The sequence below is a fragment of the Buteo buteo genome, chromosome 8, assembly GCF_964188355.1.
Source record: "Buteo buteo chromosome 8, bButBut1.hap1.1, whole genome shotgun sequence".
NCBI lineage: Eukaryota > Metazoa > Chordata > Aves > Accipitriformes > Accipitridae > Buteo > Buteo buteo.
The window spans coordinates 41,536,209-41,551,566 of NC_134178.1; the positions used below are offsets into that span (position 1 = coordinate 41,536,209).

Here is a 15,358-nt window from a genome sequence, read left to right on the forward strand (position 1 = left end):
AGTCAGTTAGCTACGTTCTTTAAGGCAGGTATTTTAGAGCAGAAGAGAGGTTTTTTTCCTCAATTTGTATTACAAGAATGGATCACAGAGTTTCTCAAATAATCAACATTACAGATGGGACCACGTGTGGAAACTGCCAGACCCAAAAGATTATTTTCTCTGGATGTTATTAACTATGAAAACCAAGATATCAGAACTGGGGATGGTTTGCAAGTTTAGAGACAGCACTCATTATAAACCAAATGCTACAACAGTTACATTACTGAAGGAGAAAAAAGTTGGGGAGATTCTACAGCCGTTTCATCTCTAATAAGTATTTCATTCACTAACTTTGTAATATGGAGAAGAGAATTATCCACCAAGTTATTCAGTCATATTTATAGTAGATAAAAATTTACAAGCATTAAGTTAGCTACAGTCACCTTATCTCCAAGTAAAAAATTACCTACATATTTGAATACAAAGGCAGCAAACTGGATTTTCTTATTCTTATAAAGATTAATATAATACTTGAATGCAAATAGGACAGCTAGATAAGAGTTACAACAGCAACGTGTGAAATTCCCTCCATTTTTAGGTATGACTAAGAAAGCAACACCAGAAATACAAGCAAAAGGGAAAAATAAGGTCATACAAATTAAAATTATGTTTTAAAAAAAAAGTATGGCCCTGAATCTGTGGTAGACCTGTGAGGAGATATCGCCAACTAGAAGGGGAGTGAGGTGAGATGCCCTGAGATGTTTATGAACACAGAGTGTGGAAGAGAGTGCAAGGGTGGGAATGTCCCCATGCAGGTCATATTAGAGCTTCACATGTCTTCAGCTCAAGTGACTAATGTGAATGTGCAGAGAGACAACCACTTCAAGCAGAACTTTTTACTGATTAAGTCACTACCATAAATCTCAATATGTTCCCTGCCATATTGGCAGCCTGTCCCTTTTTTCCTTTTAACTGTGGGCCAGATCCTCAGCTGGTATAAGTTGGCATCGCATGTTGTTGCCTTCAGTGGAGCTAAGCCAATTGATGCCATCTGAGCATCTGATAATATATTTCTGTAGCAGTTAAAAAATGATACAGTGGCATTAATTACTACATAGCCATGTCTCATAACCTCATGGCAGGGGTGGAAAGACTTCTCATTTATAGGCACCAGTCAACATACAAAGTGGAAGGGTCAATTGGCATTCCAAGCTCAGTGTGATAGCTGTAAAGCTACTAGTCATTCCAAACACAAGAGAAACCATTTCTCATTTTCCTATGTGATTTAAATACTTAAAATTTGTTAACTCAGAGGCATGTAGTAGCTACGCTATGTCCTTAAAGCACCACAAGCTATTGCATCAAAAATGCAATGAATCTGACATACAGAAGAACGGGCAAACTGGGGCAGACAATAATTCATTTAACTGAGAAGCCTGAGTCCCACTGCCAGCAGTGGATGCTAAGGGAAAGAGGGTAAATACACCTTCACCTGTAAGCATTCTGCTACAGACTAACAGCACATCAGAGATACAAACTGAAAAATCCTTGAGGTTATAGCTGGAAGCCAAACTATACCTGTACTTCTATTCTTACCTGTTAGGAAGAGCTTTAAAATGATAACGATGTAGCACTGTTCTCCACTGCAGGATGCAGAGAAATCAGAAAATGGAGGACAGTCATCTTTCGAAAGCCCAGGGGGACAGTGGTGGCAGAACTCAGAACATTATCTTAGTCTTTCTGTATTCATGTTTTTGCTTTCTGCTTGGGTTTTGTTGTTGTAAGGGAGTTTTTTTCTGACAGGCCACCTGCCCTGTAGAGCTAACTTGCTATATTCCAATAGCCAATTGGAATAGGTCATTGGATTTCTGACACCACACTGAGAATCTTGCCTCAGACACAGACATTCTCCGATTTATGTTCTTCTAATAGAGAAGGTGGTCATTTTTTGGTTCAGCAAAGGGAGATATGGAGCACAGGACTCATTATGGACAACTGCACATTGGTTTGGACTATCTCTTACAACGACCTGACACTCATAGTTTATACTCTTTGTGTAAAAAGCCCATATGTTCCATTTCACTGCAGAAGGAAATAACAGGAAAATCCTAACAACCAAAGAAAGCCCTTCTCCAATAAAGTAACATTTTCTACTTTCTACCCAACACAAAAAAGTGTAGGTTGGGACTCCAGGGAACAAGGGTGGGCTCAGACACTCAGACCTCCAGTAGAAGAAATGATCACTTGCATCAACGGTTTAGACGCAGCAAAATGTTCATTAACTCAAGTAGGTTATTGAGGGTTATTGTGTGTGTGTTTGAGGGAGGGGTAAATGGGGAGTTATCCTGTGGCATTGACTCTATCCTGGCCTGCCTTCATTTGCATTCCCTGCCCTTCCCAGTATTTCCTCTTACATATAATTATCTCCTCAGCTCCTAAGTTACTTTGTTTTAAGCACTTCATATCCCCTGGATGCTCAATACCGAGATCTTGCTGATCATTAAACAAGCAGATTCCCATCTTTGTCTTTAAATGGGTAAAATAAAAGTACTAACCTATTGGACAAAACCCATACTTATTCTCCACCTACTCATTAGAATTTGCATGTTATAGCAGCATACACACTCCTAACAAGCTTCCAAATGGGGGACTGGAAGGAAGTAGACTCATTCTAGAAGTAAATGTAAAATAAATGGCCTTGTGTTGGCTGAAGCGTATGTCCCAAAATGCAGATAGTTTGCGATGGATGTAATGTATCTACCTGATAACAAGTGGGGGCCAAAACATGGGAAGATAAACTCTGGCTTGACTGTCCTCAACAGGCATTTTGCTCGCGTAAGGACAGACCGTGAAATTCAGGGCTTTAGCCACAAAAGAGCAGAGCTACTGAGAAACAGGAAACAAAGAATGAAAACAGTGAGAGAAGGAAACATTAGAGAAGACAACATATGGGGGAAGGATAAGAATAAACAGGAAAAGGTAAGGGGATGAACAGGAAACAGGAGAAGCAATGGACACATATTGATTTGTTCAAGCTTTTACACGACTGACTGCAAGTTTCTCTGCTCAATACGTAGTAGTATTTAACATGCCGAAAGATGAGTAACTGAATCTACTTACATTAACAAGGAAAAGCTGTCCTGGTTTGGGAGAGTTTCTGTAAGTGCCTCTCTTCATCCACACCAAGACGGTATTCTCCAACTTTCTCCCACGCTCCTCCTCCACCTGTACTCATAGCTCAACTCCCCCTCCAGCTCTCATCAAAACAGTTTGCTTTTGAGAAGGAACTATTTTTTTTCCCTTGCTAGTAATGGAAAAAGCAGCAACAACCTGCCTCTCTCTCAGGCCCCAGCTCAGCCAGGAATTTATATCATATGACTGCTGAATTGACCCACTGATGAGCAAAATTTGCAACCGAGTAGTAAGGAGTCATGTGGAAGTCAAATTTTTCTGACACTGCCTGTTTACATACCAGGAAGATGCCAGGATGCTGGTGAAGCATACTCAGATTCTTTTCAAAAAATCCCACTGTGATGAAGTATCTTCACAGCCTCACACATTTGGTATTAGTTTCTGATACTACAAATGGAGGAAAATAATGGAAGCCCTACTACTGTCATTCTAGAGAGCTTTCCACTAGGATCATCTTTGGATGAAGAAAACAAATTATAGACTATCTCTCATAGCTTGAGTATATCTGAATGTGGCACATAAGACTCACACTGCAAAAAGGTTTGAAACCTATTACATACCCAGTAAAAAAATGTAAGATTGTTTTAAACAGACACATTCTGCCTAACTCAAATAAAATTAAACCAGTTGATTAAGAATATGTCTTAAGGGTATCATCCATCTTTAAAAGCTTGACCTCCCATTTTTGTATACTATACTTGGCAGAAACATGTCCACATTCAGTCATTTTGTCTTAAGTCAGTCTTGGGATCCAGCTGTTTTGCTATTGATGAAAATGAAAATGTTAATCTTAAAATACTTGATTCAACTATTATTTAAGAAATATTATTGCTTAAATGAGATGCTCCCTTCACAAAAAAAATCATAAAAATATCTGAAATATCTGTCTTACTTTTAAAAAAAACCCAGATTTTCTGTGTCCAAAAAATTTTATAACAATACATAAATGTGTTTAGTCACCCTTACCACCGAGGAAGAATGTAAGTAGGGAATTTCTGCCTGACAGAAATCCTGCAAGTGACAAAGCTTCTAATTTTGACTTCAGTGGAAATTTTGCCTCAGTATGGATTCACAGGATTTGGCCTATGCTTTGCAGAGATGATCTGGATTCAAGTATACTATTACTTAGAGAATTGTTTTGCTAGAATCATCAAGTGCACTCTTAAAAGGACTGGAGGGAATGAGTTTGACAAGAGGTCAAAGAGATCAATTATTATTGTGTCCAGTGGACATCAGCTGGATGGGCAGAAGATGGGAATTAATCCAGCTTAGTTTTAGGGTGCTAAGATACAAAGTAGAATAATTTCTTTCCTCCACAAAAGCATGGCTGGCATTTATATTCCCATTTCTTATGTAATGGAGCTTTCCTAATATTTATTATTTATCAAAAATACTTATTTTCAATGTTTCCCTAGGAAGCTGATATACCCAATTTCAATTTCTAATTATAAAAAGCATGCAGCTGTTACTAAGAGGCCAAATGCTGAAATGCTTGCTCGGGATTTAGACTATCCGCTGGTACAGACACAATGTGACTAAGACTCCCCATGACATCTAGCTGATAGGTCTGGGGAAATCTGGCCAGGCACCTTGATAATAAACAGAAATACACAGGCTATGCAGCCTCATAACTTCCATGTCTCCAATCTGTTTCTCCATTTCCTCTCCATTGACCTCTCTTTCCTCCCTTTGAAAAGATGTGTAAGGGAATCAGGAAAAAAGCAACAGCCCATAACAGAGTTGTTCTAAATCTCCCTGGAGAAGCTGACAGAACAAATGGCTCCTCAAAAGTGAATCCCAGGTGAAAGCTCCTTGCTGCAGTTCTGTAGTCATAAACACGAGAAGGGATGCAGATATTCCTTTATACTGGAACAACCTAGCATCTAAACTTGTATCTACTCCAGTAAATTGCTCTTCCTTTAACCTGTGATTTTGCTAAGTAGTAATAATTTTGCACTGTTGCTCAGAGGACATCTCTTTGCTTTGCTAACTATCTGTTATAATGTGTATGTCATTGCAGAATTTGGCCATGTAAATCTTGAAAGTAATTTGCAGCTCTGAAACTCAATTTTGATCTATTTCTTCAAATCCTGTGCTGTCAAAACTCAGTGAAACTGCGAAAAGGGTATGAAGATAACATCTATAAACACTGAAGCTGGCTACACAAAAAGCTGCAGGGGAAGAATAAGGGTTACCAGACCAGGAAAATACTGTAAATTACTTAACACTGTTTCCTGAAGTGTAATACCTGTACCTGGAAACTACACATTCCTATCTGTACATCTGATTAATATTACAGGGTAAGTCTCTCTAGAAGAAAAGAGAAACCAAAAAGAGAAGTGACACCCCTCCCCCCCCCCAAAAAAAAACCCCAAAGGTACTCACCAGGTAATATCTGCAGATGTTCAACTAGCAACTTCACTTTTCCCACTCCTTTCAGCAAAACTCTACACTATGATCATTACAAATATTCTATTTCTTCTCTGGTGTGCCCAGTGATAGAAGTTCATAAAAAGTTAAAGGATAATCCTCAGTAGAAGCCAATAATAATTTTGTGTTAAAATATCCACATAATAAGAGTGATGGTAAATGTCCATGTTGGGTGTTAAATACCAATGTACTCAAGCTTCTCCTATTCCTGTGGCTTAGGCAATGCTCTGCTCAGGAAGCTCAGGGTAAGTCTGTCCTCCCATTACTCTGGTGTGAGCTAGCTCAGCAGAAGATACTCTTATTCTGATATGACTCAGCCAAAAAGTACTCCGGACAGATATACAAGGAAAACAGAAAATACCCCACAAACAGTAGTCATATCATTATTATGTATTCAAATGTAAAGTGTTTACAGGATTAAGCGGTAACGGCACTGACACGGTAACAGATAGCATGGCCTCCTCCTGCAAGCCTCTCTCATCTGAATAATCCTAAGTGTGTGCAGTCCCTTGCAGGGATTGTAAAGTGCAGAAACCTATGAAATTTGGGAGGAAACAGATCAAAAAGCTGAAGCATACAACAGCAATGTGACTCACTTAAAATTCTACAGAAAACAAATAGAAATTCATAAATAAAACTGGGTTTGGCTTTTGATCTTGTCTGTGGGACACAGGATCTCTCCCATGAGAATAAATATGCCGAAGCAAAAGCAACCCCTCCCTTGACATTTTATTATATTTCTATAATTGTCTCAATATACCAGATCAATTGCATTTGAAAATACAGCTATTAAACCATAACTAGACCATCTTTGGAGCCTTTGTTTGTCAATTGCATCAAACAACAATTCTTCTGCAGACAAGAAATCAGACTATATTTTTACAATAATTGCAAGTCATTTCTAGGAGAAAGAGGTAGCAACAATACCCAAGGAAATAAAATAACACACTTTTGTGCTTTCCCATCAAACCCGATAGCGGTATGGGTTTAAATCAGTCAGAGGCAGCTACGCATGAGAGATTGCACTCTGCAGGCTCTATCAGTCAGAAGTCAAGGATATACGTCCATGATTTATCATACTTTTCATGGTAATTAGCTAGAGTGCCATTTTGCTTCCAGTAGCATCACTCAACTTTCTTTTTTTAATTTGGTCTTTTTTTCTGCAAATGAATTTACATATTTCTCAGTCTCTCATCCCCTACTATGTTTTATTTATGAATATAGGCCTTCCTGATGGTAACTTTAATGTGAAGAAGGTAGTAATTAGTGTACCTATCTGCTAAGTTAATTCCTTTCCCACAACGTCTGCAGAGAAGTTTAAGGTAAGTAACAGTTTACAGTCAATATTAGGTTTAATTATGCTTAATGAGGGTAACTGTGTCTGTTTACTAACTGCACCTAGGTGTGTAGCTCCTATATGAGTTTTTCTCCCAGCCTCATTCCACACTGTTAATAGTGCCACTGTGCAGGGTACGTGTGGTGATTTAATCCGTAAAGCTGCTCCAGGAGAGCCAAGCAAGTGAGGCACCTGTTTCAACACAGGTTCAGAGGGAGCAGAACGGCCTTAAAACAATGACAGCTTTGTGTAAGGAGAAAGTTTTACTGTTTGGTATTTTAGTGTATGCAGTGCACTAGAGAAAAGAAGGAAAAAAAAAACCAAAACAGACATCCCCCAAGACCTCCCTCTTAAAAAAAAAAAAAAAAAGTATTTGTTCCCAGTTTGCATGGATCGTCCCCAAGAATGTTTCCTCTAAGAGTTACTATGTTCTTTTAGTTCATTGAAAGCTGTGTTAACAACACCCTAAAGTTAAACAAAAGAATGAAGACTTCTTGTCTTACTCATATTTCAAGAGTAGGTATCTTCCACAACTAAAAAGATTCTACAGGCAACTGAAGATGACACCAACATGGTCTTACAACTCTGTATTAGTGAAAAGTCAAAAGCAAAACCTCAGATTGAAAACCAGTTCTATTTCAACTGCTCTGGTTTTAGCCTCTGTGCAATGTTGTTACTTCAGTCTACATCTTCCTACAAGGAAGATCTAGATTTGAGTTTACTTCATTACTTTTTGCCATAACATTTTCCTTTGTGATTTCATGTATTATCCCCTTAGGAAATTCATGTGATGGGAAATTTTTTATACATATTTATAACTACCTATGAAAAACGTACCTCCCTAAATCTTTGATTCCCTATGATGCATGGATTTAGGGGGTTTTGTGTGGGTGCATGAGGGACTAAGTTTGCAGGAGAAGTGCTGAAAAACAAAGCTGTTTGATTTCCAATAAGAAATGGAAGTGGAACACACAGAGAAATTGTTCTGTAAATGGAGAGGTTAGTTCATCTGATTTTTCCGAAGCAGTAAGAAGTGAATTCTGCATTTTGTTCACATCAGAGAAAAGTCGTTTGCTCAGACATAGCTTAGGGGTTTTATTTTTTTCACTTTCTTTTTTGCCCTAGTGAGCACTCTGCATGAGTCCACATGTTCCCTCCTTATTTTTGCCATTGGCAAGACTTCAGGAAAAAATCTCTGGCTAGAAAATTGTTCAAAAAAGAGGGAAAACCTTCAGCTAAATCATGCTTTTGGTTTGTAAAAAACACTCAATTATTTGATTGTCAAAGTAGCAGTTACTAAAGTAAGATTTTATTTAAAAGCTAAACTCTGTAATTCCGGAAGCTATATCCAGATCAACGTGCTTTGACTGTACAGGTTTCAAAATCTAAGCTCAAGTCTCTTTGTTAAGGCTTATATGTATTATTCCTACAATCTGCCAAACTAACCCTAACACCCATATTACTGGATGTTAGGGAAAAGGCTTCTAGAAGAGAAGTAAGATTTTGTAACTGATGTCTTTCCTTCTCAACGCTGTGTTCCAAAAAATGAGATCTAAACATGTAAATGCAAGTTTAACCGCTGTGTAAAACTGCCAATAGCTGCATAACAAGAAAGAAAAGATACCTGCTCTCAAAGTGACAGTATATTCTTCCTTTTCCCATTTAAGCCATCAATATTCAGACAAACACGGACTCCATTACGAGATGAAAATTATTTACATGCACATATATTCTTCAGAAAATTGGCGAGGTTTTGTATCCAGGAAGGGAGGAGGGGTCACTTTACTGCTTGAATACAAAATCCAGCAGCTAGCTTCATTTAATGACTTAAAATACTAGAGTGACTCTGAGTATCCAGAAAATTTAAACAACTCATAATTTCAAGGATACATTATAGAAATCTAACTAGAGAATGAAAACAGCACTTAATACACCTGGGCAACACCAGGAGAGGGCATACTCAAGTTACTTCTCACCTGCTGCTGCCTTAGTGCCAAAAACAAAGCTAGGGTAACTGAACATTAACCTATTTTACTAAAGCACAGCCCTAGAGTTAGAGACAACAGGATTACCTGCAGGGGACTGATGTTCAGTGTACATACACGTGTAACTGTCTCCTTAAAAATCCACAGGCAGATCTCCAAACTATAGGAAGCAGATCTCCCCGAAAGAAAGATGGATGTGGGCATTACTATGAAAATCTGTGCATCTCCCCTCCCCAGACACCTGGTTGGAGAAAAAAACCCACACTTTTCTGAAGAGCCTGGGAGGGAGGTGGTCTTGCTTACTTGGATCAGTCTGGATAATAACTAGATTTTTCCCATTACAGTGTTGCCTCCACACATCTCTCTGCTGAGATTCACCAATTATAACAAAGAACCTTAGGAGCATAAAGATTTTTAAAACTAATTGCAAAATAACCAAAGAAAAGCTATTTCTCAAATGTCCAAAGTTTGCTTCAGTAAAAATGAGGTTTTTTCCAAGATCGAGGGAGGTGCAGTCACCCCTAAATGAACTGAATCTCTGCTGCAGTATAGCGTCTCAGTGAAGAGAAAAACACTCTCCCTTGACGACCTCTGAAATAATGATGAGAGTCTCCAGCCTTGGTGGAGGAGATTACCTGAGAGACATCCAGTCTGGTGGCCTCCCGAATCTCAAGGAGGCTTAAAGCTTATATTGCAATGGCTCATTGCATGTTTATAGCCCAGCCAAGCAGGTGGGACTGGAACATTGTGTTTTAGCCACAGACCAATCAAACCGTTAGAACATACCTTACAAGAGAACTCTTAGACACGGATACTGAGATCTCGGGGCAATCTCATCTCATAAAGAAGATTTAAATGTGCCTGTAAACATTATTGTAAAGAAATTTTATTTCAGAGGAAGGAAGAAGTTTCCGATCAAAGTTGTGCAAATGACCATAATTCAGATTGTTAAAAAATTAAAGGAAAATTCCTTACGTAATTAAAATGCTCTATGAGTGACTGAGTAGCAACGTTTCTTCCTTCTCTATTTTCTTCAATATTGCTTTCTTGCCAGAAAAAATACAAGGTTTCAGCTGCTTGTCTCTCAGAAGAGCTTCTGCCTACTTTCGTGAATCCTCTCTGCCATCCCTAAGATATGCCTTCTGAAGGCAAAGAGACTTGTATAATCCCCAAAGTCCTATTAATATCAGGAAGAATGATACAGGTTTGATTCAAAACAACCAAAGGGAATGGCTAAAATGGCCTCAACGCTGTTTTTCAGAGTCAGAATAGTCTACCTCATCTACTTGGCACTAAAATGTGCTGCTGCCATGTAAATGCTCCAGCTCACACTGCTGCTGACTTCTTGCTGTCTCACATTTTGTTGTCTGCTATTTTATTTGCTGGTACAGGAGGAAGAGGGGGTTGGTCTTTTAATGACCCGCGTTGCTGATAACAGTGAGTTACGTGGTAACGCTACTCTGCTAATCATATTATTACATAACTTAAGCTTGGTTTTGAGTGTAAGGTTTACAAAATTAATGAGGCATATGGAAGGTGTTCAGCGGCATCACAATTTCACCATACAAATGTCTGATTCAGCTCTAACAGGAAAAGAGACGTCCATCTACAGAAAGAGGGGACAGGGAGAGAAAAAGGGAGATGCTGAGACAGAGAGGGAGAGAGAAAGACAGAAAGAGAGCAAAGGAGAGAAATAAAGGGGGAGGGAAGAAGGAATGAGGGAGAGAGAGAAGGGGAAAAGGATTTCAGAGTACTACTCAGTGAAAGATGTATCTATTGAACTTTGTGGGACACAATAATGTTTTGAAGTTAAAATCTCGTACCACCGGATGGAGGATTTAACCCTCCCTTTCACAATCAGTCCCTTGTCAACCCAAGTTCTACTTCTATGGAAAACTGTGGAAGCCAAGTGCCTATTGGGGTTAAAAAAGTCAATAGAGTAGAAATCTGACCAGAAGGAGGAGCAAAAAAATTCACTGTCCTGAGTTATCCATTGGAGAAAATTAACTTTCACAAAACAAACACCAGAGATATTGAAGAGAAGTACTTTAATCTGCCTGGCCACCTGAATATTGACATCTGGACAGCAAAATTGCTATTTATTCTTTCCAATGAAGGTAAACTGACTCACTGGCACAGAAGAAAGAATTTAATACCAACGTTCGTTCCATGTGGCAAAAATGCCAAGTGTCACCTGCACCACATCCTCCAGATATTGCAAGATGATCTGCACTTAAGATGATGAAGAAAATCTGAATGACTGAAAGGAAAGTTTCTTCTTGGCTTCCACCCTGGCAATCAATACATTTACATACATCTGAGCAAAAACTGTGGTGGTTAAATACCTTCTTCTGAATCTCAAAACACTTCACTGACATCTACTCCTTGCCCATACTTTTTCACTCCCAGTGGACGGGGACATGGTCTCTTTCATAGAGAAGGTGTCAGATCAAGGCCCCTGGCAAATCAACACAAATCACTGGCCACATGATTCAAACATGCTCTAAGAAACAGAATTTTAGCATCCTGAAACTCCACTCTTAAAGCACTGAATGAGGAAACCTGTTGTGCCAGTGTGTTGATTAAAGAGACCAGTACTTTCACACTCATTTTCAAAAATGGTAAAGGAGGGAGAGTAAAACATTACCTCTCCCACTTTTACCTTTTTTGTAGAAAAATAGGCACGCTGGCCTTGCATTGTTAGTTTTACTAGAGTAGCTGCTGAACAACACAATGCATATGCATGCAGGTAAACATAAAACGCACACGCATGCACAATACTGAACTTTGTGTTGGCAGCCAGACTGCGATAACCCATGTCCCCTGGGCAGCAATCAGCTATGAAGGAACAGGAAAAAGTTAGTGTAATGATTAACTAGCCCAGTGGGCTATTATTCATGACAAGTAGAGCAGCAGCAGTGTAGGCTGCGATGCTGGTCGCCTCTCCCTCTGGAATGCTGCTGGATGCCTGGAATCAAACTCAGTACAGAAAAACCAGTAAATGTAATGTCAACATAAGAAAGAAGCTGAATTTCCTCTCTTGGAGTACACACGTAAGGAAGACGTGTGCAGGAGCAGAGATTTTCTGTTACGCTTGATGTTGAAAGAATATGACAGATTCCAATATCACCATTTATCAAATATGTATGCATAGGTTTTGGTAAGATTAATAAGGTTATTGGTATCAGCTATAGGCAATTATTCCCTATACAGCAGCAAGCAAACAACTTTAATGGCAACTGGCAAGTATCAATGTTGATATCTGCAGCCATGGTGTTAGTACTGGAGCAGATGCTTAAAGTGCATCCATTTAGGTGAACAACTAAACCATGAGTATCCCTATAGCCAAATGGGAAATATCAAAGTCATCACGGCTGCTCCCCCTCCTTTGGTGCTTTTACCCTGCAGTCCCCAGCAAGCTCCAGAAAGTCTTTCAAAATTCTTTCAAATCTTTCAAATTCTTTTAAAGCAGTGCATTAAAGATGAACATAATGCCACATGCACTGTATATCTCTCGGTGCTACCTCAGTCAGCGTTTTGCAGAGAGGCAATATACTACTGCCTGGGCTTCAGCTTGAAAAAACAAATTCCATCTTATTTTTTTCTAGCTTTCAATGATTTAACTTCATCAGCCATGGCAGAAATGACAATCAAAGACTCAGTTTTATTTTTTATTTTCCAACAAAAGCATTTGCTGCATATTTAAGAAGACCTTGAAAGAAACTCTTTAGGAAAAAAAAAAAAAAAAAAAAAGGCAAATTCTTCTTTCATTAAACTCACTTTCCCTCTGAAAGGCTTTGCTCTGTGTGTGGATTATTCATTTACTTTAATTATTTTGAAGTGCCTCTGTTTGAGTGGATAGGAGTTAAGTATCTACAAGACCAAAGTAGGTCCTAGAATTAGTTGTTGTAAACAAAATGTTCTGCAGTGGCCTAAATCTGCACAAGTAGTAAGCCTTGAGTATTTTGGAAGTCCTTTTCCAAAAAGAGTACTTCTGGGGACCCTGAAAGCTATGGGCCCCAGGTCCATGAGCATGTATTATGGGATTTGCACTGTACAGACAGGCTGTATCTTTCTAATCATGAACACATAAAAATCTTTTTTCTCATTTTGTAGGAAAACAAAAATCTTGCTCTTTTTTAAATGTGGAAAGCAAAATCCCACCTGGAAGAGGCTGCTACCAACTAAAGCAACTGACTAGAAATTTTCATCTGTCATACAGAAGGATTTATTAGGACACAATGACCAAGTCATATAAGAGAATGTAGAGAGCCAGAACAACATACCCAACTAGGCATGTAATCAAAACCAAATAACAATCTTTCATCATCTCTCTAATCACAGCTTTCTCTCTCTCTCTCTCTCACACACATATATACTCATGCACAGATATAGGAATACTTATGTTGTTACCCTTTGTTAAATGTTTTCAGCCCAGATATCTTTCTGGTTAATAGGTACACAGACTAAAAACAACGACGAGAAGAAAACAAGCCAAAAAAGTCCTAGGAAAACTTCAGATGGAAGAGTTTTGGATATAGTTATGTGCACACATTCACAGAAGGAAGAGGAGGAACCGAATCTGGGGAAAATACACAAGATTATCACTTCACAGGCAGTGGGCACTGACTTGAACAAGGATTCCAAAAATAAACACATCTAACATTTAAATCCCAAGCTGTATTTTCAGTGACGCCCCTTCTCCCATGACTGCATCTATACTCAAAAACAAAACCTCAGCAGCTGAACATCCAGAGCCTCGAGGAATTCCAGTTCTCAGTCTCAAGAAAAAGCTATCATCCAAACTTGCCACTCTATCCATAGGCTTCTACTACCACATTCTGATTTAAGGACACAAATGCAGTAAAACTAAAACCAAAGAGAGAGAAACCAGTTGAAACGAAGAGTTTGCACCACCTATTCCTTCACAGATATGGAAGGTATGATGTAGGCATCTGGAAAACCAGAAGATACCTCCTCTGGTAAATCTCATTTCATAAGTCTCCCCACTTTCAATTTGCATTCCTGTGCTTTGTGCATACTTCCATATAAATTCATAGCTCTTCTGCACTGTTGCCTATAGTTACACCCAGTATTTCCAGGTAAGCCTGCAACCCTGTTCCTCCACGGAGGTAAACAAGAAAGGAAGGAAAATAGTATGAAGGAAAGTAGGAAAACAATTCTGCACTTACTCATCTGTAGTTGGTAGTTATATCTTAGGAACAGTTGCTTTAAAATACAAGTTGTTGTTGAGGTTTGATTTAAAAATCTTTGTCAGTTTTGACATTCAGGTGAAAGTATTGCTGCTGGCTCCAGAACAATTTGCATATCTTATCACTAAATAAAATGTCTGAGGTGTGCACCAATCTGATTAAATTATAAACAAGAGTCCACACAAGCACACATGCCTTCCTGTTTGACTTCTGTCCTGTTCACTCCTCTATAATAAATTACATGATCATCTCATTGTAGCTGGAGGTTTAGCTGTGCATGTAAAAAGGAAAATGATACCAGCCTATTCTTTTCCATACTTTACAGCTGAGAACTTGACAAAATTGTGGAATTTTGGAACAAGCAGAAAAGCTTATTTTGTTACCATCTACCTCCTCGTTAATTGCCACAAAATTGGTGGAAAATCCCATGTATTTATGTATTTTTTAAAATAATTTTCCACACTGAAAAGAAATAAATAAATGAAACTACACCTCTTTTACTACAAAGACTAATATACATGCTTAACTTTATGTCCTGCAATTAATCTCATCTACTTCAGCAGGATTACTCATAATGCTGTATGTGAAATACACATGTAAATCCTTGCGGAATCATGGCCTGAATTGCCAACAACATTATATGGCATGATTAACTGCCCAGGCCTGGAATGCCTCTTTAGAAAGATGAGAAAAAAACCTTTTAGGCATAGTAAGTAACAAAATCTACTCCGGGGAGTGGATATGGGAGAAACAGTACTGAGGGAGTCGCCTTCCTGTGGGAAATTCACCTGTCACCAAATCCTTCCAGTAATTCACCTTCTTCCTCTACCAATTATCACCTTCACTTACCACTCCTTTCTCACTCATCAAATACCATTCTCCCTCTCCACACATCCTGCTGCTGCTACTATGTGACAAAGGAGACAGGAGATGCATCTCACTCCTTACTCTTCCGTGCAGTGAAGTAGGATGAGAGCACAGCCTGGTCCTTATATACTACTAGCATACTAATAAACAGCTCACGGGCTAATTAACAGAGCTGGGTGCACAACTAAACGATTTCACCAACTTTGCTTCTTCACCGTTTGCTGAACATGCTAGTGCCTCACTGAAAATTATTTGCCCAGTAAACTCTATGGACAATCCTTAACCTATTACTGGAGTTTGTTACAAGAAGCTACTGAGCAAAACGTATACAAATTGGATACCTAAATTGCCCAGCT

The 15,358-nt window shown here is 38.8% G+C and overlaps 1 protein-coding gene across 5 annotated transcripts in view; it reads right to left on the minus strand.

Moving 5' to 3' along the window:
• ZBTB20 (zinc finger and BTB domain containing 20) overlaps positions 1–15,358 on the minus strand; it is a 512,829-nt gene that overhangs the window by 405,361 nt on the left and 92,110 nt on the right. The gene's annotated exons all lie outside the window — the stretch shown is intronic.